At 52.8% G+C, this 22,820-nt stretch overlaps 1 protein-coding gene across 1 annotated transcript in view; it reads left to right on the top strand.

Annotated features, from left to right (window-relative positions):
- ACAN (aggrecan) overlaps window positions 1-22,820 on the top strand; it is a 61,799-nt gene continuing 38,979 nt past the window's right edge. Inside the window, exon 1 of the mRNA XM_059678377.1 lies at window positions 1-355. The gene's annotated coding sequence lies outside the window, so the exon portion shown is untranslated. The remainder of the gene's footprint in view (window positions 356-22,820) is intronic.

Genomic DNA, 22,820 nt, shown 5'->3' with positions numbered 1-22,820 from the left:
CCTACCTCCCCGCCGCTCCTGACGGGCTCGCAGAGCGGAGGACGCGCGCGCCGCTCCAGTCTCTCTCCGCACCTCGCCGGCAGCTTCTGACGCGGGGCCACGGGACTCCGGGCACCTTTCCGTGTCCCTTCTTCCCTCGGCCGACCGGGACTCCGCCGCCAGCCGCCGCCGCGCCGCCGCCTGAGGGACCTGCGGGCAGGACGCGGGCAGGAGCCGGAGCGCGGCGCCCGCGCAGAGCGTCTCCCCGCCGCGCCGCCCCGCGAGCCCGAGCCCGGGCCTCCGGGCCCAGGAGCCCCGCTGCGGCGCCAGGTGTACGGGACCCAAGTTCTCGCAGAAGGAAGCCCAACTCTTCAAGGTAACGGTCTCCGGCCCTCGGAGAGGGGCTCGCCCGGGACGCCGCTCCGCGCTCGCGGCGGCGCTGCCTCAGTCTCCCCGCAGGGACCGGGGGCGCGGGGGCGGCCACCTCACCGCTGCGGCGTCGAGCAAACTTTCCGGCGGGTGCAGACTCGGCGCGAGTGGGGCGGAGGGGCGCGCGAGGAGGGGCGCTGGTCCCCGGGCCCCCAGAGTTCAGAGAGCGTGAACACGGAGCTTGGGCGCCAAGTCCCGGGTGTTTAGTCCCGGGTCTGAGAGGAGCCATCGCTGGCGGAGCCGGCTTCGCGGACTGGGAAGCGCGGGGTCAACTCTCGCGGTTACTTGCGGGCGCTGCGTGGCTTTGCCCCGACCCTGCGTGCGCACCCTCAGTGGGGAGGGGGCTCCCTGGCACGTGGCTTCGCCCCCGACCCTGCGCGTGCGCCGTCAGTGGGAAGGGGGTCTCCCTGGCACGTGGCTTCGCCCCTGACCCTGCGCGTGCGCCGTAGGTGGGGAGAGGGCTCCCCCGCACGTGGCTGGGGGATGCACGAGGGGGCCGGGGTGGTGGGTCAGGTATACAGCAGGTGCCTAAGAGAGGCGGCTAGAACCCTTCTGCCCCACTTCCTTGGCCACTTCGCCTAATCCGGGAGCCACAGGGCACCTGGAAAGCGGGGAGGAATTGGCCGAACCTGTGAGTGGCCAAAGCTGCCCCCAAGAAGGTGCATTTCGGCAGGAAGAGGAGGGGAGATGAGAACACAGGGCCCAAGGCAGTGTTTCCATCTCTGGCGGAGCAGGGACCCTGGGCTAACTTTGGCGCCGGGTGGGTGGCGGTCAATGTCAACGCCACCCCCATTCTAGGCCACAGCAAACTGGCGGTGGGCTTGTCTCCTGTTGGGAGGTAGGATGCAACCCAAACTTTTCCATCGTTCTCCTCCTCGCCCTCGTGAGCGGGATTCTGATGGGATCCTTCTAGCGTTTCCTCCCAGGTCCCCGAATTTGGGTGGATGGGTAAATTCCAGTCCTGTTGGGGTGGCTGGCAGGGGGGAAAGAAGGGAAGTGCAAAGCTGAATTGGTTGAGGGTGGGGTTTCTGGTCCTGGACGCTGCGGGGGGTGGGTGTCCCACAGTGTGAGGGATCCGGGACCTTGGAAACGCACCCATCTGTCTCCTGATGAGGGAAAGTGAACCCAGAAATGTGCGATGACTGGGTGACAGTCGCCCCGTGGCTTAGGGGCAGTCCTGATTTGAGAGTGCAGCAGTCTGGGCTGGAATCCTTCTCTCCTTTCCTTGCTCTCTAGGTTGCCAAGGAGAAGGAACAATCGGGCTGCCTGTGCCCCTGGGTGAGGGGTTTGGGAAGCCCCGTGAACGCCCCTATAGGCGTGTTGGCCTGTGAATCACTGAGCCGGGGAAGAGACTGCCCACGAATGGAAGGGCAATGAGGGAGGAAGCTCAAACGCTTGCTGGAACGGGAGTAGTGGAGTGAGATGGGGGACAATGTTTCTAACCTGAAAGAAAAAAATTACGGATCAAAAGATCTCTCAAGTTTAAAAAGTGTCGGATGAAGGGATGATCAAAAGGAAGAAAATATCTCTCAGAGAAATGTGGGGATTCCTCCAGTTGCATTGAGTTGTGTTTAAATGAGATGGTTTTATAGGCAGCTTCTCGAGCGGTGGTTCTCAACCTTCCTAATGCCGCGACCCTTTAATACAGTTCCTCATGTTGTGGTGACCCCCAATTTCGTCGTTACAAATTGAACATAATGAAAGCATAGTGATTCATCACAAAAACAGTATGTAATTATCTATGTGTTTTCCGATGGTCTTAGGCGACCCCTGTGAAAGGGTCATTCGACCCCCCAAAGGGGTCGCGACCCACAGGTTGAGAACCGCTCTTCTAGAGGGACACTGGTAGGTTCATTCATTCTCCCGTATCTACTGAGCGCCACCTAGGAGCCAGGCCTTGCACGGTGCTGGCCCACAGTAGCTGTGACATGACCCCACGCAAAACACTTAACATAGTGCTCAATAATTGTTTGATATTTATGATTATTTAAAAGATTTTCTTTTCCTAGAATTTTCAATGAAAGTCATACTTACATTGGGACTCTTTAGTATTTAAAAGCCCTCTGGTCAATACAGGAGTAAAGAATTGGGGGATGGCTCTGGCCGGTTTGGCTCAGCGGATAGAGCGACAGCCTGCTGACCCAAAGGGTCCCGGGTTCCATTCCGGTCAAGGGCACGTACCTCACTTGCAGGCTCCTCCCTGGCCCAGGGCCCTGGGTTGGGGCACGTGCAAGGAGGCAACTAATCGATGTGTTTCTCTCAAGTTGTTATTTCTCTCTGTCTTTCCCTCTCTCCCACTCTCTAAAAATTAATGAAAAAAGTATCCTTAGGTGAGGATTTAAGATTCGGGTGGGGAGTGATGGAAATATTATTACTTATTTGGTGGCAATCTCTGTGTGCTTGAGCGGTGAGATCCAAACTATTTGGTGTGAGCCACACCTGACCCCCTATTTTGCCCCTGCTCACTATGTCTCTCTCTCTCTCTCTCTCTCTCTCTCTCTCTCTCTCTCTCTCTCACACACACACACACACACACACACACACACACACACACACCGTCCCAGGCAGCCCACACCCCTGCATGCTAAAATGGGGTGATCTCTGTCCTCACATGCCCAGAACAGCCGGTCCAACTGCCCAGTCAGAGAGGGGGCTCCAAGAGAGAACTCGCCTCCCTGGATTGGGGGAGAGGAGCTGACCCAGGCAGGTCAGCTTCAGGTTAGAATCCCAGCTGGGCCACTTACCTGCTACATGACTTTGATGATGTTACCTAGCTACATCTGACTCAGTTTCCCCTTCTCTAAAAAGGGGAGGAGCCCTGGCCGGCTTGGCTCAGTGGGTGGAGGGTCGGCCTGCGGACTAAAGGGTCGCGGGTTTGATTCTGGTCAAGGGCATAGGCCTGGGTTGCGGGCTCGATCCCCAGTAGGGGGTGTGCAGGAGGCAGCTGGTCAATGATTCTCTCTCATCATTGATGTTTCTATCTCTCCCTCCCTCTCCCTTCCTCTCTGAAATCAATAAAAATATTTTTTTTAAAAAAAGGGGGGGAAGGAAAACGGAGGATTGAAAGACATAATGTGGGTGCCTTGTCCGGCACTCAGCAGGAACCACAAATCTTAATTCCTGTCTTCTAACGGTTCCTCTCCTAGCGGTTACAAACCGTAAATTCAGGATAGTGCCAATTTTGAATATTCTCCCATTAAAAGACTGTGTGTCCTAACTGTTGGTGTGGATTTTTTTTAATGATGCCTGCTAGGACCTGGTCCCTTCCAGGGCCCTTCTTGTTGGGCACTAGTATGACCACAGCTGCGTCAGGGGAAGCCCGCAGGGCCCTGATTGGGGGGGGGGGTGTTTTAGACCATCTCTGCTCCCCCAGTAACTTCTTTTTAAAAAAAATATATTGATTTTTTACAAAGAGGAAGGGAAAGGGATAGAGAGTTAGAAACATCAATGAGAGAGAAACATCGATCAGCTGCCTCCTGCACAACCCTCATTGGGCATGTGCCCGCAACCAAGGTACATGCCCTTGACCGGAATCGAACCTGGGACCATTCAGTCCGCAGGCTGACACTCTATCCACTGAGCCAAACCGGTTAGGGCTCCCCCAGTAACTTCTAACACCAGATTTGTCCCATTGTAGGTTGTGAAACCAATTTAGTGGGGGTTTACAACACAGGAGAGCATAATCTCATAGTGCTACCCATATAAGGATAAATATTGTTTCTGGAAACTCTTTTTTGTTTGTTTGTTTGTTAATCCTCACGAGGATATTTTTCCATTGATCCTTCAGAGAGCGGGAAAGAGAGAAGGAAAGACAGAGGGAAACATCGATGTGAGGGAAACACATCAATTGGTTGCCTCCTGCTCGAGCCCCGACCAGGGCCCCAGTTGGGGAGGAGCCTGCAACCAAGGTACGTGCCCTTGACCGGGATCGAACCTGGGACCCTTTGGTCTGCAGGCTAACATTCTGTCCACTGAGCCAAACTGGCTAGGGCTGGAAACTCTTATTTTTGTTATATATTTTACAGTCCTATGTGAATGTATGTGTGTTTATAATATACTAGAGGCCCGGTGCACGACATTCGTGCACTGGGAGGGGGGTTGTCCCTCAGCCCAGCCTGTGCTCTCTTGCAGTCCGGGACCCCTTGGGGGATGTCTGTCCGCCGGCAGTCAGACATCCCTCTCACAGTCCGGGACTTACCGCCCGCCTGCAGCAGAGGCAGGAGAGGCTCCCGCCACCGCTGCTGCGCTCACCAGCCATGAGCCCGGCTTCTGGCTGATCAGCGCTCCCCCTGCTGGTCAGTGCGTGTCAAAGCGACCGGTCGTTCAGCCGTTTGGTCAATTTGCATATTAGGGTTTTATTATATAGGATAGGTATATACTCTACACAGATATATGCAGACTTGATATTTGTATAATGTATTTCTCACTGTGGTCAAGAAAGTTTAAAAGACCTTGATGCCGGTGATGTTTGTCTCTGAGAAATTCCTGTCTCCGGGGTCCAGGTGGCAGGCACAGTCCCAACACTGGGACTGGGAGGGAAGGCAGTGAGGGGTGGAAGCTGCGGGTGGGAGTGAAAGGGGAGCTGGAGGGAGAGGACACAGAAGCAGGGAAGAAGGAGGAGGCGTGGAGGGGACAGGCTCACGGGCTATCCTTGGCCATGCTCTGGGCGCTGCTGGGAGTTTCACTGAATGCTATCTCAGTGGCATCTCCCCTGGGGGTGGTTGCTCTCCATCCCCCAGACCTGGACCCCACAGGACACCCCCATCCCTGCGAGGGGGTCTGGACCCCTGGGCATGGTCGAAGCTGGGTGGAGATTGTAGAGAAGGGGCTTTGGGAGAGGTGGAGCAAGGGGAGGGCCAGCGAGGGGGGGGGGGGGGAGGAATGTGTAGGGAACGGTAAAACGCTTCCTTTCTTCAAAAGTTGAATCCAGGGCAAGAACGGAAACGGTGGAGTTTACTTTTAAAAACTCAGAGCCTCCTTGTAAGCAGCTGAGAGTGTGTGTGTGTGTGTGTGTGTGTGTGTGTGTGTGTGTGTGAGTGTGTGTGTGCGGGGAGGGCGGGCCCTGCGGGCTAGCCTGGGCCTGTGAGAGGTGACTTTTCTCCCTCTCAATGGCCTTACAGTGTATCCCAAAGAAGCTTTTTTGTGAGGCTCATGAATAGGTGAATTCGGGGTGTGCGGTGCTGGCCATCGCGATTTGGATATTTGGTTACCTTTGAGGTTACATGTTTTTAAGACACACACACACCCAAAAAAGAAGCCACCTCTCCTACATAGGGTTGCTTTTCTGGGGAGTGCCTGTCTCCCGGTCATTGCCGTTTTTTTTTTTTTCTATTGATGTCAGAGAGGAAGAGAGAGAGAGAAACATCAATGATGAGAGAGAACCATTGATCGGCTGCCTCCTGCACGCCCCCTACTGGGTGGGGATGGAGCCCGCAACCCGGGCATGTGCCTTTGACCGGAATCGAACCCCGGGACCCTTCAGTCCCCAGGCCGATGCTCTATCCACTGAGCCAAACCTGCTAGGGCCAAGTGACTTGCCTTGAAGGGCAAGAGCAAGGAGAAAGTTGGGACTGGGCAGGTCTGCCATGTCTGGCCTGGGAGGCAGCCCCTTTTCAGCCCCTAAACTCTGGGCCTCTGGGGTACAACATGGCCATTCCCAGGCCACAGATGTCCACGGCCATCAGGAGCTGTGATGACTCTCATTTAAGAGAGCTCGAAGGGGATCAAGACCCAGAGAGGAGAAGGTGCATGATTCATGCCAGCCCAGAGCAGGTCGGTGAGGATCTGAATGAGAACCGAGGCCTTCAGGCCCTCGTCCTGAAACATACCATGTCCATGGAAACCATTCATTCATTCATTCATTCATTCATTCAACTGTCAGCGACACTTGCTACATGCCAGGCACTGTACTAGGTGTGGATAACACAGCAGTGAATACAGCAATTCACTCTTCCTGCCCTTTAGCTGTTCCCACTCTCATGGGACAGGCTGTAATCAACTTGACCCTGACCCCTCATTTCTATAAAGCACTGATTCTCAACTGGGGAGCTATTCCTCCCACTCAAGGAACATTTGGCCACGTGTAGAGATATTTTTATTGTCACCAGGGGCGAGGGGCGATACTACTGGCATCTTGTGGGCAGAAACCAGGGATGCTGCTAAATATTTTTATTTTTTATTTATTTTATTTATTTTTTGTTGTTGTTGCTGCTCAATATTTTTAATGCATGGGACAGCACCTTCCGCCCCAACTCTAGAGAATCATTTGGCCCCAAATATCAATAGTGCCAAGTTGAGAAATCCTGCTTCAAACTTTCATTTAGTTATTGGGCCAGGCCACGCAGCGAAGAGGGGACCACCTGAAAAGAAAGAAAAAAGCTGCCCTGGCTGGGTTGGTTCAGTGGATAGGACTCTCAGCAGCGCCCGGGTGTGATTCTGATCAAGGGCACATGCCGGGGTTATGGGCTGGGATCCCCAGTAGGTGCATGCAGAAGGCAGCCAATCAATGATTCTCTCTCATCATTGATGTTTCTCTCTCTCTCTTTCTCCCTCTCCCTTCCTCTCTAAAATCAATAAAAATGTTTTTTTTTAAAAAAAAAAGAAAAAAGCTGACATGACAATGGTCAAGTAGGAAGAACTTGGACTCTGGCAGCCCAGATAGAGGCTGAAATCCCAGCTGGGAGCTCTTGGGCAAGTCCCTTACCCTCTCTACACCTCAGGCTCTTCATGTACAAAATGGGGCTCATGGGATGATTGAGAAGGTTCAAGACAAAGCAAAAGCTACCATAAAAGAGCAGGTATTATTATTTTTGAAGCTTTTCAAGGTCTCGCGGTGGAAAATTACAGCATCAGCAGGTGTGATCACATGCGATGACGAGGCCAAAGAAGGCTGCTGTTTGGGGCATGGTTGCCATAGTAATGCCATCTGTTTGGGCGGGTGCAGGTCAGCATCTCCTCCTACACACAGCTCCCAGCAAGGGGTGAGAAGAGGGGGAAGGGTTTGCTCAACGTGCGTGCCCTGGGAGGAGCACCGGGCTTGGAGCCGCATGAACGGGGCACTGACGGCTGTGTGACTTGGGGGAAATTGCTTCACTTCTCTGAGCCTTGGGTTCCTTCGCAGTAAGAGGGAGGTGCTAAGGCAGTGGTTCTCAACCTTCCTAATGCCGCGACCCTTTAATACAGTTCCTCATGTTGTGGTGACCCCTAATTTCATTGTTACAAATTGAACATAATGAAAGCATAGTGATTCATCACAAGAACAATATGTAATTATAGATGTGTTTTCCGATGGTCTTGGGCGACCCCTGTGAAAGGGTCATTCGACCCCCAAAGGGGTCGCGACCCACAGGTTGAGAACTGCTGTGCTAAGGTGAGCCCTCACAGGTCTAGATCCAGTAGGAAATTATTGTCCGGGAAGGTGCCTTGTGGGGGCATCCATGAAAACTAAGCAGGGACCTTTTGTATCTTGTGTGCCCTATACCTTATCCAGTATGTGGCATACAGAATGAATGAATGAATGAATGGTTTCTCTGGTAGCTTCTTCTGTCATGAATGAGTGAATGACCAAATGAATGGACAAACGAATGGACCATCACACCATACATTCCTTTCTATTCTTGACAAGGAGAGTTCCAACAATACCCAGATGGGCAGTTCTCCACGTTGCCCCTCCTCCAGCACAAGCAAACCAGAAGCCAGAACCTCTGTTCCCACTGTATGCCCAGGCCAGGTTACAGCACCCTCTACAGGTCACTGCAGACACAGCAATTAGGTTATGACAGCCCCAAGGTGGGATCCCTGGGGAGTAAGAGGTACAGGTAGGAGATCAGAACCAAGGAAGGCCAAGCTGCTGAAAAGAGGACCAAATCAGGATCAGGAACCCAGAGACTTGTCTCAATGGAGGCACATCCTCAAGTGCCTCCATTTTCCCATCTGTAAAATGGGCCCATTGCTCCATCACATGGAGTTGAAGTCACAATAAATTAAGGCCTAACTGAAAGCCACTAGCCAGAGGGGTGGATTTGGGAAATTGATTCTAATTTTCTTAGAATCATGAAGCATTGGAGCAGAAAGGGTCACATTCAGAGCAGTAAAAGGAGGCAGCAGGCCTGGCCAGTGTGGCTCAGTGGTTGAGCGTTGATCTATGAACCAGGAGGTCAGGGTTCAATTCCCGGTCAGGGCACATGCCTGGGTTGCGAGCTTGATCCCCAGCGGGGGAGGCAGGAGGCAGCCGATCCATGATTCTCTCTCATCATTGATGTTTCTCTCCCTCTCCCTTCCTCTCTGAAATCAATAAAAATATATTTTTTAAAAGGACGCACTAGATAACGATGCCATCCCATCAGAACACCTGTGGGCAGATTTTTTTCCTGGGGCCACCCCCTGTCCCCCCCGCCCCCCCCCGGGCCACCTTCCCGCTCTGTTCCTTCCAGTTCCTTGCTGGTTTCAGGGATGATTTGGATAAGAAATCCCTTTATAAGAAAAACGTCCAAGCGTCTATCTCCCTCAGAAAACTAGGGCTTCCTTGTCCCAGCCTCCACTCTGGGCCTTTTAACCAGCAAAACCTAGACCTTGGTCTGACCTCCCACCATCACTTCCTTCCCCAACCAGGTGCTCCCTTCCTCCACCATCCAATCCCGTCACTTTGACCTCCTATCTGGGCGGCTCAGGGGAACACCTGGATTTTAGGGTGACTCGGGGATCCAGTGGATGTTTGTTAGCTTTCAGAGACTGAAAAGGGGGCCTAGAGGCCGTCTAAACAGGTTCCCTTCAGTCCCTAGAACCAGAAGCATGTGAGGAGCTTTTGAAAAACAGGGGTGCCTGAGCCCAAATGTGCCCCCCAGGGTGCTCGATTGGGGGCAGGGGTGGGACTCGGCATTCGAAGCACCCCAGGTGTTTCAGATGCAGTTCAGTTTCTGAACCCCTCGTTGAAAGCCCAAAGCTGTTCCTCTGGGTGCGATTGGTTCTAAGCCCCTCCCTCCAGCCTTGCCTCTGGGGGTCACTCGCCGCTTTTCTCTGCAAGCAGAACTGCAGCCGCCGCCACCCGTGTGTCCTTTTCAGCGAGTGAGGAGGTCAAGGCTCCTGCTTCCTTCATAGACTTGTCCTTGACCCTGGATTCAAGTGCACTTGTCCCAAGAGGCAGATGAAGCCAGGCCAGGGTTCCCCAACGTGGGTGCCACACGACATTCCTCGAAAAGACAGGATCCATAGGCAGGACATGACAAAAGGGTCTCATCCCCAAGGGTTAAACGGAATAAAACGGGTCCCTTTCCCACAGGGCGTCTCAGGATGCTGATGGATAGCTACATCTCCATCTGGCGTCTCACACTGAACTTGACAAGGGGACTCTCCTTCCTAGAGCAGAGTGAGGGCCTCCCTGAGCCTATGGAGGTGCTGATCGAGGCAATCAGCCAGGCCTGATCCTGCAGCAGGAAGGAGGCTCTGCACCAGGGCCCGTGAGCCCTTCAGGGGAAGAGGGACCCCACCAGGAAGGGCTTAAAACCCCACATCGCAAGCACAGTCACTGCCCCAGCAAGCCCTCTCCCTCCCAGTGCAAGGCTGGGCCCAGCCGCACCTTTTCCACCTCCGACCTGCCACCTTCCCTTTCAAGGTTGGCCTGCTGGATGCAGAGGGCCTGGGGCCTGACCCCATGTGTTCCATTGTTTCCTGGATTGCTTTTTTCAAGTTTTTTTTAAATTATATTTTATTGATTTCAGAGAGAAAGGGAGAGGGAGAGATAGAAACATCAATATATGTAATCTATATATATAAAAGGCTAATATGCAAAGTGTCCCCACAGGAGTTCAACCAGGAGGCCAAGAGTTTGATCATTTGCTATGACACGTGCTGACCACCAGGGAGCAACTCGGATCAAAGGAAGGCCCAGGCAGGCAGCCAGAAGGCCCCAATCGGCCCTAATCGCTGGCCAGGCCTAGGGACCCTACCCGTGAATGAATTTTGTGCACCAGGCCTCTAGTCAGTGATAAGAGAGAATCATTGATCGGCTGCCTCCTGCACACCCCCTACTGGGGATCAAGCCCACAACCTGGGCATGTGCCCTGACTGGGGATCGAACCATGACCTCCAGGTTCATAGGCTGATGCTCAACCACTGAGCCACACCGGCTGGGCTCCTGGATGGTTTTTTAGTGGGGAGAGGTGGAGCACTCAGTGTGGTTTATGGGGGTGGGGACTCACCTGAGTCCTGCCTCTGGACAAGTTCTCTCTCCAAGCCTGGCTGCACCCCACTACCACCACCACCACACAACCCTCCACACCCTGCAGAAGGCCTGGGGCCTGACCCCATATTCTCTTTTTACGCTGGTCCCTGGAAGTCCCTATGAATAGCACACTATGGGGCGAAGGCTGCCCTCGGAGCTGTGTGCCCTGTCTACGCTTGTCTCTGTGCCCCCTCCTCTCTACTACATCCAGGGCATCACCCCCACCCGAGGTGAACCCAGTCAGCCTGGGACTTCCTTCATCCCTCCCCTTGGGCCATCCATTCTCCCTCAGGCAGCCTCACTCGGGGATTCCATCGCTTCCTGAGCCCACCCTGCAGCGGCTTCTGCTGTCACTTGCTGCATTAATGTTTTAGCAGAACAGGTCCCCATGCCATGGGGAACCCGATCGCTTAGATCAGCGGTTCTCAACCTTCTGGCCCTTTAAATACAGTTCCTCATGTTGTGACCCAACCATAACATTATTGTCGTGGCTACTTCATCACTGTCATGTTGCTACTGTGATGAATCGTCATGTAAATATCTGATATGCGGGATGGTCTGAGGCGACCCCTGTGAAAGGGTCGTTCGACCGCCAAAAGGGTCGCGACCCACAGGTTGAGAACCGCTGGCTTAGATCATCTTCACACCCACTCCTGAGGGCGAGGAGAGCTAGGTAGAGCCAAGGTTGGGGTAGAAGCCACTTCGTTAGCCAGGGAAGGTCCTAGCCCTGGCTTAGAGCCCCAGCCCCCTTGGCCCAGCTAGGTCTTCCCACCCACTCTTCTCTCTGGTCACTTCACCTGTCATGGATTAAGAGGGTACATTTTGTCCTGCCGGCGTGGCTCAGTGGTTGAGCGTCGACCTATGAACCAGGAGGTCACGGTTCGATTTCCCGGTCAGGGCACATGCCCGGGGTTGTGGGCTGCATCCCCAAGTGTGGGGTGTGCAGGAGGCAGCCGATCAATGATTCTCCTCTCCCTCTCCCTTCCTCTCTAAAATCAATTAAATATATATATTTTTTAAAAAGATGGTAAATGTTGTTATGTCTATTTTACCACAATTTTTTTTATTGATTGATTTAAGAAAGAATAAGAAACATTGATTTGTTGTTCCACTCATTTATGCACTCATTGGTTGATTCCTGTAACATAAAGGGGCCTCAGGGGTGCCGGGCCGGGGGGAGGAGGGTCCCCCACAGGGGTTAATAAGACTTGTATACACCAGGTGAGGTTCTGGCACCAGTTTGGTGGCTGGGAAATGGTAACTAAGTCCCACTGTCCTTTCTCACTGCAAGTACGAACTGTGTAGAATGACCAGCTTATGGCATACCGCAGTCAATGAAGGTCATTTGCATCTCCCTTCTCAGCCCTCTGGGACTGCAGAGATGAGGTCCTGGACTCTTAGAATAAAGCCCCATCTCCTTTGTCCCCTTTGTTGGCCCATAGCCCTCAGGAGCTGGTCTCCCCTGCCCTGGGCACCCACAGTCCACCCTCCCCTCCCCCACCACCCTCAGCCACTGGCTTTCCACTGCATTCCCACCGCCTCAGGGCCTCCCCGGCCAGGATGCTCTTCCCACAGGACTCCGCATGGCTGGCTCGCTCTGGCCCTTCAGGTCCAGATGTCACCTCCTGGGACGCAGCTGATCGATGATTCTCTTTCGTCATGGATATTCCTATCTCTCTTTCCCTCTTCCTTCCTCTCTCTAAAATCAATCAAAACATATTTTTTTAAAAAGTTCAAATGTCACCTCCTGGGGAAGGCCTTTCTTGACCACCCAATTTTAAAGAAGATAAACACCCAACGCCCATGGCCCAGCAGCATTTTATTGCATTTTCTTTGTAGCTTGTCATTCTCTCTCTTTTTTATGATTATTACTGATTGATTTTGAGAGAGAGAGAGAGAGGAAGAGAAGAAGAAGAGAGAGAAAGAGAGAGAAACATCAATTTTGTTGTTCCACTTATTTATGCATTCATTGCTTGATTCTTGTGTGTGCCCAGCCTGGGAATGGAACCCATACCTTGGCATGGCATGGCAGCTCTCTTACCAGCTGAGGCCCCCGGCCAGGGCTTCCAAAGCTCATTTCATTTCAGATGTTGCGTCCTTTGGGTTGACACATCTTTGGACTTTACTTTGCAAATAGATTTAATCTTGAGATTCGATTTTCTTTTTCCCTGGGAATTTGATTGAATGGGATTTATATTCAAATATGGGGCACCTTTGCCCGGCCAGTGTGGCCCAGTGGTTGGGTGTCAACCTATGAACCAGGAGGTCACGGTACGATTCCCAGTCAGGGCACATGCCCAGGTTGCGGGCTCGATCCCCAGTGGGGGGGCATGCAGGAGGCAGCCGATCCATGATTCTCTCTCATCATGGATGTTTCTAACTTTCCCTCTGCCTTTCCCTTCCTCTCTGAAATCAATAAAAATTATATTTTTTTAAAAATGGGGCGCCCTGGGTCAGTAAATAAATAAATACAAAAATAATTTCTGCAACGAGATCGAATGGTCACATAGAGATGCCCCACATAATCCAGGACAGCAAGCCCAGCTCCCCTTCATAGCCCCTGGTGCTTCACTGGGTCCTCATGGAGGAGCAACTGCTTTGAGGAATGAATGTCTATTCTTAAGGTCTACCACTTTGGGAACCTCGAGTTCTACCCCTCGGGTTCTATCGAGCTCGGTCTCTTCTGGCATCTGGGAGCGGCTGTCAGTCTTCGGCGCCCCTGGCTGCCGCCGCCTCACTCTGACCTCTGCCTCCATCCTCACCCCGCGTTCTCCCCACGTCCATGTGTTCACGGGGCTGTCTTCCCCTCTCCCAGGGACGCCGGTCAGGCTGAGCTAAGGGCCCCTCCTCACGGCCTCATCTTCACTTGATTACGTCTGCGAAAGCCCTTTTTCCCACTAAGGTCCCAGGCACGGGTGCTGGGGGCTAGGGCTTCAACGCGTCTGTTGTGAGGGACACAGTTGAACTCATAACCCCCTTTGTGGACTTACTACTGTGTCTCAGCCCCACGCCTCATCTGTGAGATATACAGCAAGTTCTGTCAGGGACACAAATTAAATAAATGATATATTCTCTCCCCTACGTCACTGTTTATGCTAACCAAGGGTGGAATAAGATGGTAAATATTGTTATGTCTATTTTACCACTATTTTTTTTATATTTTATTGGTTTTTTACATAGAGGAAGGGAGAGGGATAGTGAGTTACAAACATCAATGAGAGAGAAACATCGACCAGCTGCCTCCTGCACACCCCCTACTGGGGATGTGCCCGCAACCAAGGTACATGCCCTTGACTGGAATCGAACCTGGGACCTTTCAGTCCGCAGGCCGACACTCTATCCACTGAGCCAAACCGGTTAGGGCTACCACTATTTTTTTATTGATTGATTTGAGAGAGAGAGAGAGAAACATTGATTTGTTGTTCCACTCATGTATGCATTCATTGGTTGATTCTTTTTTTTTAAATATATTTTTATTGATTTCAGAGAGGAAGGGAGAGGGAGAGATAGAAACATCAATGGTGAGAGAGAATCATCATTGATTGGTTGTCTCCTGCACACCCCCCACTGGGGATCGGGCCCACAACCCGGGCATGTGCCCTGACCGGGAATCGAACCGTGACCTCCTGGTTCATAGGTGGATGCTCAACCGCTGAGCCACACTGGCCGGGCTCAAACCTCATGCTTTTGACCCTCGTTTGCATGTCCTGATCCCAGATCTGGGAAAGACGTCACGGAGAACATCCACTCAGCAACTTGTGGGTCAGGCTCCTCTTTGAGAGCCGATGGGAGCTGGGTCCGGCTTCCAGAGGTCACTTCTAAGCCCTTATTTAATACCTGGGGGGCCCTGGGCCACGCTGGGTGGTCTGTGTAACAGTGTCATGTGAGGGGTGGGTCTTGGGTCATGTGGTAGGAACCTGACCTCTGGAGGCACTGGAGGCGGTCAGCCACGTCTGTGTGAGTAACCCTCCCCCCCACCCCCACCCCTCCCCCGTGAAAACTCTGGCCTGCAAGGCTCAGGCGAGCTTCCCCGATGGGCAGTCCTCTGTGTGCGCTGTCACACCAGTAAGCGCTGTCCTCAGGGCTCCCCTGGGAAAGTAGAACCGGGGGCTCCCGGCCCGGAATCCCTCGGACCTGCCCTACGCGCCTCGTTCCTTTGCAGATTTTGAGCTGCGTCCCTTTACTGTAATGAACTGTAGCGGTGAGCGGAGCAGCTTTGCTGAGCTCTGTGAGTCCCACAGATGACTGAGCCAGAGGTGGGGCTTGGAGGTGACATGGCCCCCTCCCTGCTCTCTCGGGTCAGCTTGTCCTGCCCGGGACGGCTCAGTGCCGGCTTAGTGGACGGTGGGCACGACCTCTTCACCCCGTGGCCACCCTGCAGGGACGCGGCCTCCCCTGTTGGGCTCTCTCTTCTGGCCTTCGTGGGGAAGGAATGACTGCCTGTCATCAGGAGAAGCCCACGGTGTGGGACAGGCGCTGAGATGGGTGACTAAATCCTCCAACACAAGAGGGAGGGCCTCTGTCCATGACAGGATTCCCGAAGCCGAGAGGATGTAGGATCGCTCCTGCTGGGGGCCCTTGGGAGAGCTTCGAAGAGGGGGTGGCATTTGATCTGAGCCTCGGCAGACAGAGACATGCTGGGCATTCTAGGAGGAAGGGGTCGCATGAACAGAGGCAGGGAGAAAGGAGCAGGTCCAACCGGTGTAGGATCCAATAAAGGCAGACACAGAGCTGGGCCAGATTCTGAGGGGCCCCCACGATTAGGCGAAGGAGCCTGGCTTTGTTTTCGAGGCGATGGGGAAACTCTCCTGGCTTCAGGGAATGACGCGAGGTATGTGGCTGGAGGAAACCGCTTCTCCACTGTCGCTGCCAGCTGACACCTCCTCCAGGAAGCCCCCCTGGTGCCCTGTCCCGAGCACGTGCACCCCCCTCATCACAGCAGGAGCACCCACTGCCCGTAGCATCTGTCGGCCTCCGCGAGGAGACTGCACCCACTCGTGTGCGTTGGCCTGTTCATCCCTGGCCTCCCTTATCCATGAGCACCCATCACACTACTTCCTCTAAAAACTGCCCAGTATTGCCTGGCGGGTGTGGTTCGGTGGTTGAGTGTTGACCTATGAACCAGGAGGCTCGATCTCCAGTAAGGGGCGTGCAGGGGGCACCCGATCGATGATTCTCTCTCCTCATTGATGTTTCTCTCTCTCTCCCTCTCCTTTCCTCTCTGAAATCAATAAAAATATATTAAAAAGAAATAGGTTTAACTCCAAATAACCCATTTTCTTTGTTACTTTTGACTGGCCCTAGACCAGGGGTGGGGATCATCTGGCCCGTGGGCTATGTAAGGCCCTCGAAATCGTTTGGTCTGGTCCTGGAAAGGCATTAGGAGTGAGTTAATGAAATGTTTGACCAAATATAGCAGGCTAATTTTTAACTTGATAATATTGTTTGACCCACAAATGATGTTATAAATAGCCTAATGGCCCTTGGCAGAAAATAGGTTCCCCACCCCTGCCCTAGACTAAACTCCAAGAACCTGACCATCTGCCCCAAAAGTGTAAGAGATTGGGCCAGTCACCCCTTGTTGGTTCTCAGTTGCATCCCAGGCACCTGGCTCGTCCACTTGGCCCAGGAATTCAGCTGTGACCCTGAGCACCCGATGGCCCTTTCTGGCAAACGGTGGTTTCCACCAGGACTCTTGACTCCCAGAAACCTTTGCCAAAGGCTGTTTTGTTTTGTTTTTAAATTTATTTTAGGGAGAGTGGAAGGGAGGGGCAGAGAGAGAGAGAAACATCGATGTGAGAAAAACACATAGATTGGTTGCCTCCTCCCCAATCAACCCCTCTCCCCAGACTGAGGTACATGCCCTTGGTCGGAATCGAACCCGGGACCCTTCAGTCTGCGGGCCGGCGCTCTATCCACTGAGCCAAACCAGCTAGGGCACCAAAGGTCATTTTTTTTATTGATTTTTTTTTTTACAGAGAGGAAGGGAGAGGCATAGAGAGTTAGAAACATCAATGAGAGAGAAACATCAATCAGCTGCCTCCTGCACACCCCCTATTGGGGATGTGCCCGCAACCAAGGTACATGCCCTTGACCGGAATCGAACCTGGGACCCTCCAGTCTGCAGGCCGATGCTCTATCCACTGAGCCAAAAGGGCCAGGGCGCCAGAGGTCATTTTTGAAGCCTGGGCTCAATTCCCACCCAGGGAGGCCACCGAGGAGTCCCTCTGGGCCCCTAGCCCCTTCCCAAATCCCTGCAGAAAGAAGCTCTCTGCCCGGCTAGGCCCGCGGTCAGCGCCGAGTAGGAGAGCTCGGCTCTTGGCCCAAGATCCCCGCCCCAGGAAAGGTGCTTGCGCCTGATGGAAAGTTTGGGCTGAAAGACACCCGTTTCCAAATACCCAGGTCCAATATTTACACAACGTCTGAAATTAATGCGAGAAAATCTCCAAGTGCCCGGGCTGGAACGGATGGCTGGGAACAGGAAGGGGCCGGTCCCAGTACCAGGGTTTTTTCCACGAAGAGAACAGGGCAGAGCTAACGTCCCCGGTGAGTGACTCAGGAGCCATTCATCGTGCCACGTAGCCCTCCACTTATTTTTATTTTAATATTTTTTTCTTGATTTTAGAGAGGAAGGGAGAGGGAGAGAGAACTAGAAACATCCATGATGAGAGAGAATGATGGATCGGCTGCCTCCTGCACGCCCCACACTGGGGATTGAGCCTGCCACCCTGGCATAAGCCCCAACCGGGAATCGAACCATGACCTCCTGGTTCATATAGGTCAACGCTCAACCACTGAGCCACACTGGCCAGGCCGCATCTCTCCACTCTAAACTGGCTTTCCTGGGAATTTGCCATGGAGGGAAGGGAGAGGTGGGATTCGTGGTGAAAGGCTGGTGATATTGAGCTGAATTCTTTTTTATTTTTTTAAGATATTTTTATTGATTTTTTACAGAGAGGAAGGGAGAGAGATAAAGAGTTACAAACATCGCCATAACCGGTTTGGCTCAGTGGATAGAGCGTCGGCCTGTGGACTGAAGGGTCCCGGGTTCGATTCCGGTCGAGGGCATGTACCTTGGTTGTGGGCACATCCCCAGTAGGGGGTGTGCGGGAGGCGGCTGATCGATGTTTCTCTCTCATCAATGTTTCTAGCTCTCTATCTCTCTCCCTTCCTCTCTGTAAAAAATCAATAAAATATATTTTAAAAAAAAAAAGTTACAAACATCAATGAGAGAGAAACATCCATCAGCTGCCTCCTGCACACCCCCTACTGGGGTTGTGCCCGCAACCAAGGTACATGCCCTTTGGCCGGAATCGAACCCAGGACCCTTCAGTTCACAGGCCAACACTCTATCCACTGAGCCAAACCAGATAGGGCTGAATTCTTTTTTAAAAAAAATATTTTTATTGAGTTTATTTATTTCAGACAGGAAGGGAGAGGGAGAGAGAGCTAGAAACATCAGTGATGAGAGAGAATCATGGATCAGCTGCCTCCTGCACACCCCACACTGGGGATCAATCCCGCAACCCAGGCATATACCCTGACTGGGAATCGAACCTGTGACCTCCAGGTTCATAGGTCGGCGCTCAACCACTGAGCCACGCCAGCCAGACTTGAGCTGAATTCTAACAAGTGTTCACCTGCATCCAGGCAGATGCTTCCAGCCAGGGATGGCTACAGCCACCACACCCTGAGGAAGCGCTACCCATGGTCAGCCCGTCTTCCCAGCTCCTGGACTCACCTCACTCCCAGCTCCTTGGACCTGCATCCTTCCTCAGGGGCCAGCGTGGCTCTGCGTCTGTGTTGCCCCTGGACGCTGACTCTGGAGTTACCCACTGCTCCCTGCTCTGCCCATCCTGCCCACTCCTGGTCCATGAAATCACTGTATTAAGTTGATTCTGGTGGTAAGATAGATGCTCATTGTTGCCAAAGGGTAGAGAGGGGGTGGCTGTCCCCACTCAGTGACAACAGAGATGCTCTGAGAGGGACAGGCCTGGTGTCCCTGGAGAGGTCAGGGGGTATCATTAGGATCTTACCTTCCAGGCCTCGATTTTGTTTGAGCCCACGGGCTGTGTACACACAGACTTGGGGGGCAGATGCCAAAGTGAGCCCTAGGTTAACCAAGGTGGGGGTGCTGGTTGTTTGCTATTCTTGTAGAGCAAATGACCATCCATGGGGGAAGCATTTAAATTAGATCGAGGAGACACAGAAGTGTCGAACAGACGGTCAAACCTCAGAGGGAAGGCAGGAGCGGGGGTGGGTACGAGATCAACCAAAGGACTTGTAGGCATGTGTATACATAACCCATGGATTGGGACAATTGCGGGGTGAGGCCTGTGCTGGGGTGCTGGAGCCAGCTGGGAGAGGTCAATGGGGGGAAAAGGAGACATATGTAATACTTTCAATGATAAAGAACTAGCAAATAAATAAGTAAATAATTTTTAAATAAATAAATTAGATCTAGCCAAGACCGGTTTGGCTCAGTGGATAGAGCGTCGGCCTGCGGACTGAAAGGTCCCAGGTTCGATTCTGGTCAAGGGCATGTACCTTGGTTGCGGGCACATCCCCAGTGGGAGGTGTGCAGAAGGCAGCTGGTCGATGTTTCTCTCTCATCGATGTTTCTGACTCTCTATCTCTCTCCCTTCCTCTCTGTAAAAAATCAATAAAAATATATTTTAAAAAAATAAAATAATAAATTAGATCTAGGAGCAATTAGCCTGACTGGTGTGGCTCAGTGGTTGAGTGTCGACCCATGAACCAAGAGGTCACCAGTTCGAATCCCTGTCAGGGCACATGCCCTGGTTTCGGGCTCCATCCTCAGTAGGGGGCATGCAGGAGGCACCTAATCCCTTTTTATCTTTCATTGATGTTTCTCTCTCTTTCTCCCTCTTCCTTCCGCTCTCTCGCTAAAAAAAAATCAATAAAAACATATTTTTTAAAAATTAGATCTAGGAGCAATTAATAAAATAGGAGTAAGGAAATCGATTATATGAAAACAGACACAGAGAGAAGGGGGTGATCAGAGGAGGAAGGGAGAGAGAAGAGAAAGGGGGAGGAGATAGAAAAAGAGGATTGGCATCCACAGACCTGACCTTCACTCTTTTCTTGGGGGGCGAAGCTTGCATTGTGGTTCCAGTTTACAGATGGGAAAACTGAGGGCTTCCATGCGTATCCCTGTGAGTTAGGACAGAGAGAGGATTGGAATCCGCTGCCTGGCTCCCCCTTTCCACACCATCCCCCCACGCCTGCTGAGAACACGTGGGAAATTAGCAGGTGCAGTTGGCGCCACTCTGGCCAGCTGTGCCCTTGGTGGGATTCCGGGTGCCCTTCCCTGTGCTGGATTTCAAACCCCATCTCGGGTGCGTAGGCCACGGCTCTCATGCACAGATGTAGGATGGTCTTGTCTCTGAGAGACCAGAGGAAAGGCGCGTTTGGGAGCGTGACCTGCGAAGAAGCGATGGTGCTGAGGGCTGACTCTGGGGGAATGGGTGACCCTGGTCCTTTCCAATCCCTGCCCCCAAAACTGAAGTCACGGACACAGAGCCACTGGTGACTGGCAAATCTTACTGGTCGGCCAATTCCAAGATCCACCCACTCATCAATGCATAGATGGCTAATACCATTTTTTGTTGTTCCTGGCAAGTTCTTGTTCAATGTAAATGAACACAGAAGGGTTTGTTGTTGTTTTTTCTTCAACTTAAGGCTTAACTTTCAGCTGTAAGGAGGTCATGTCCACCTGGTGAAGCTAGCTTATATTAAACAATAGGCCGTAGATGCCCTAGCACAGCGGTTCTCAACCTGTGGGTCGCGACCCCTTTGGCGGTCGAACGACCCTTTCACAGAGGTCGCCTAATACCATCCTGCATATCAGATGTTTACATGACGATTCATCACAGTAGCAACATTACAGTTATGGAGTAGCAATGAAAATAATTTTATGGCTGGGTCCCAACATGAGGAACTGTATTTAAAGGGCCAGAAGGTTGAGAACCGCCGGTTTGGCTCAGTGGATAGAGCATCCTTCTGCACACTGAAGGGTCCCGGGTTCGATTCTGGTCAAGGGCACATGACCAGGTTACGGGCTTAATCCCCAGTAGGGGGCATGCAAGAGGCAGCCGATCGATGATTCGCTCTCATCATGGATGTGTCTATCTCTCTCTCCCTCTCCCTTCCTCTCTGAAATCAATGAAAATATATATTAAAAAAAAACAACAATCAGTGGTAGAAGCAGTCAGAACCCAGAGGCAGGACCTGCTAAGGACACAGGAGCCCTGCAGGGTCAGGGCAGGGGGGCGCTTCAGTTCTCTTCCCAGCAAACATTGGCTGCGTCTGCACTGCCGGGCCCGTGCGTCATGTGGAGACGAACATGGCCCCGCCCTGCCCTGCCCTGCCCGGCTCTGAGACTAGCAAACCGGCCTTGGTTTCAGGGTCAGCTTCAGTGACCCCTGGGACTCGTGTAGGACAACACGGCCACTGGGAAGTGAGGCTGCATCGGGCAGAAAAAGAGGGGTACCCAGGGCCCTTCCCCCAGGCTGTTTCTTTACTTAGTGCTAGTTCCTCCCAGCAGTGTACGGTGAGCCACACCATGCAGCTTACCACTGAGCCACACCATCTGGGCTGAGGTCGCCCCTTCTTGTGCTGCATTAAATACATCTCAGCTAGAGATACAAGTATACCGCTTGCTCGTGACGCTCTGCACGGCTATATTGATTCGTGCCAGCGCACCAGCCCCGCATGTGACTGTGGGAAGGTCACGGTCCATGTGCAGCCTCGTGATGGGACAACCAGGATCCTCCCTTCCCAGGTCCCCAGCACCAGAGGTGTGTGGCGGCTGGTTTGTACCGGCTCTCCAGGGCCTGTTTTATTTTATTTTATTTTATTTTATTAATATTTTAAAATATCTGTTTAGGGATTCAGAGAACAAGGGAGAGGGAGAGAGAGAGATAGAAACATCAGTGATGAGAGGGAATCATGGATCAGCTGCCTCCTACTGGGGATGGAGCCCACAACCCGGGCATGTGCCCTGATCAGGAATTGAACTGTGACCTCCTGGTTCATAGGTGGACGCTCAGCCACTGACCCACGCCGGCCGGGCCATCTTGGAAAACCTTGAGCACAGTGAGAGCTGCCCAGCCACGGTATGGGCCACCCTGGGAAGGAATGAACACCTTTCTCTCAATCAGAGGCTGAGACCTCGGCCACATGGATAGGATCCCTAGCAGGGAGATCGTGACGGTAAAACCCCATAGTCATCGCTTCTGAAGGAACAGAGAAAAAGCCGTTTAGCCCTGGCCGGTGTGGTTCAGTGGATAGAGCGTCGGCCTGCGGACCAAAGGGTCCCGGGTTCAATTTCGGTCAAGGGCACGTACCTCGGTTGCAGGCTCCTCCCTGGCCCGGGTCCTGGTAGGGACTCGTGTAGGAGGCAACCAATGGATGTGTTTCTCTCACATCGATGTTTCTCTCTGTCTTTCCCTCTCTCTTCTACCCTCCCTAAAAGTCAATGGAAAAATATCCTCGGTTGAGGATTTAAAAAATAAAAAAAAGACATTTGATCCACTGTGTTAATGTGGGAAAAGCAAACGGGACACCAGCAGGAGACACCTCCTTAAAACACAGGTGAATGCAGCAGGAGAAAGGGATTGGGGGCTATGGTGATTAATGCTCACTGCTTCCCCGACATTTGGTGATGTTTCTGAAACAAAGGCAGTTTGCTTCTTTATGGAAAGAACCTAGTCCGGCCCTAGGCGGTTTGGCTCAGTGGATAGAGCGTCGGCCTGCGGACTGAAGGGTCCCAGGTTCGATTCCGGTCAAGGGCATGTACCTTGGTTGCAGGCACATCCCCAATGGGGGGTGTGCAGGAGGCAGCTGATGGATGTTTCTCTCTCTCATTGATGTTTCTAATTCTCTATCCCTCTCCCTTCTTCTCTGTAAAAAAATCAATAAAATATATATTTTTAAAAAGAACCTAGTCCAGCCCTCACCCCAGGACAAGAAGCTCACCTCCGGACAACTGCTCACCTCTCTCCCGATGATCCCCACCTTCTGAGAGGCGAGGCTCCCCCAGGCCTGCCATCAGGGAGCGGGAGGAACCCGGCATTGAGGGATGCCTGCTGAGCGCCAGACCCCATGCTGGGGACCGAGCCAGACTCAGTCCCTACCCTCAGAGAGGGCCCCTGCCTGGCCCAGCATCTCA

The sequence above is a fragment of the Myotis daubentonii genome, chromosome 21 (assembly GCF_963259705.1).
Source record: "Myotis daubentonii chromosome 21, mMyoDau2.1, whole genome shotgun sequence".
NCBI lineage: Eukaryota > Metazoa > Chordata > Mammalia > Chiroptera > Vespertilionidae > Myotis > Myotis daubentonii.
The sequence above is the reverse complement of the archived record's forward strand: the minus strand, read 5'-3'. Positions and strand labels throughout refer to the sequence as shown.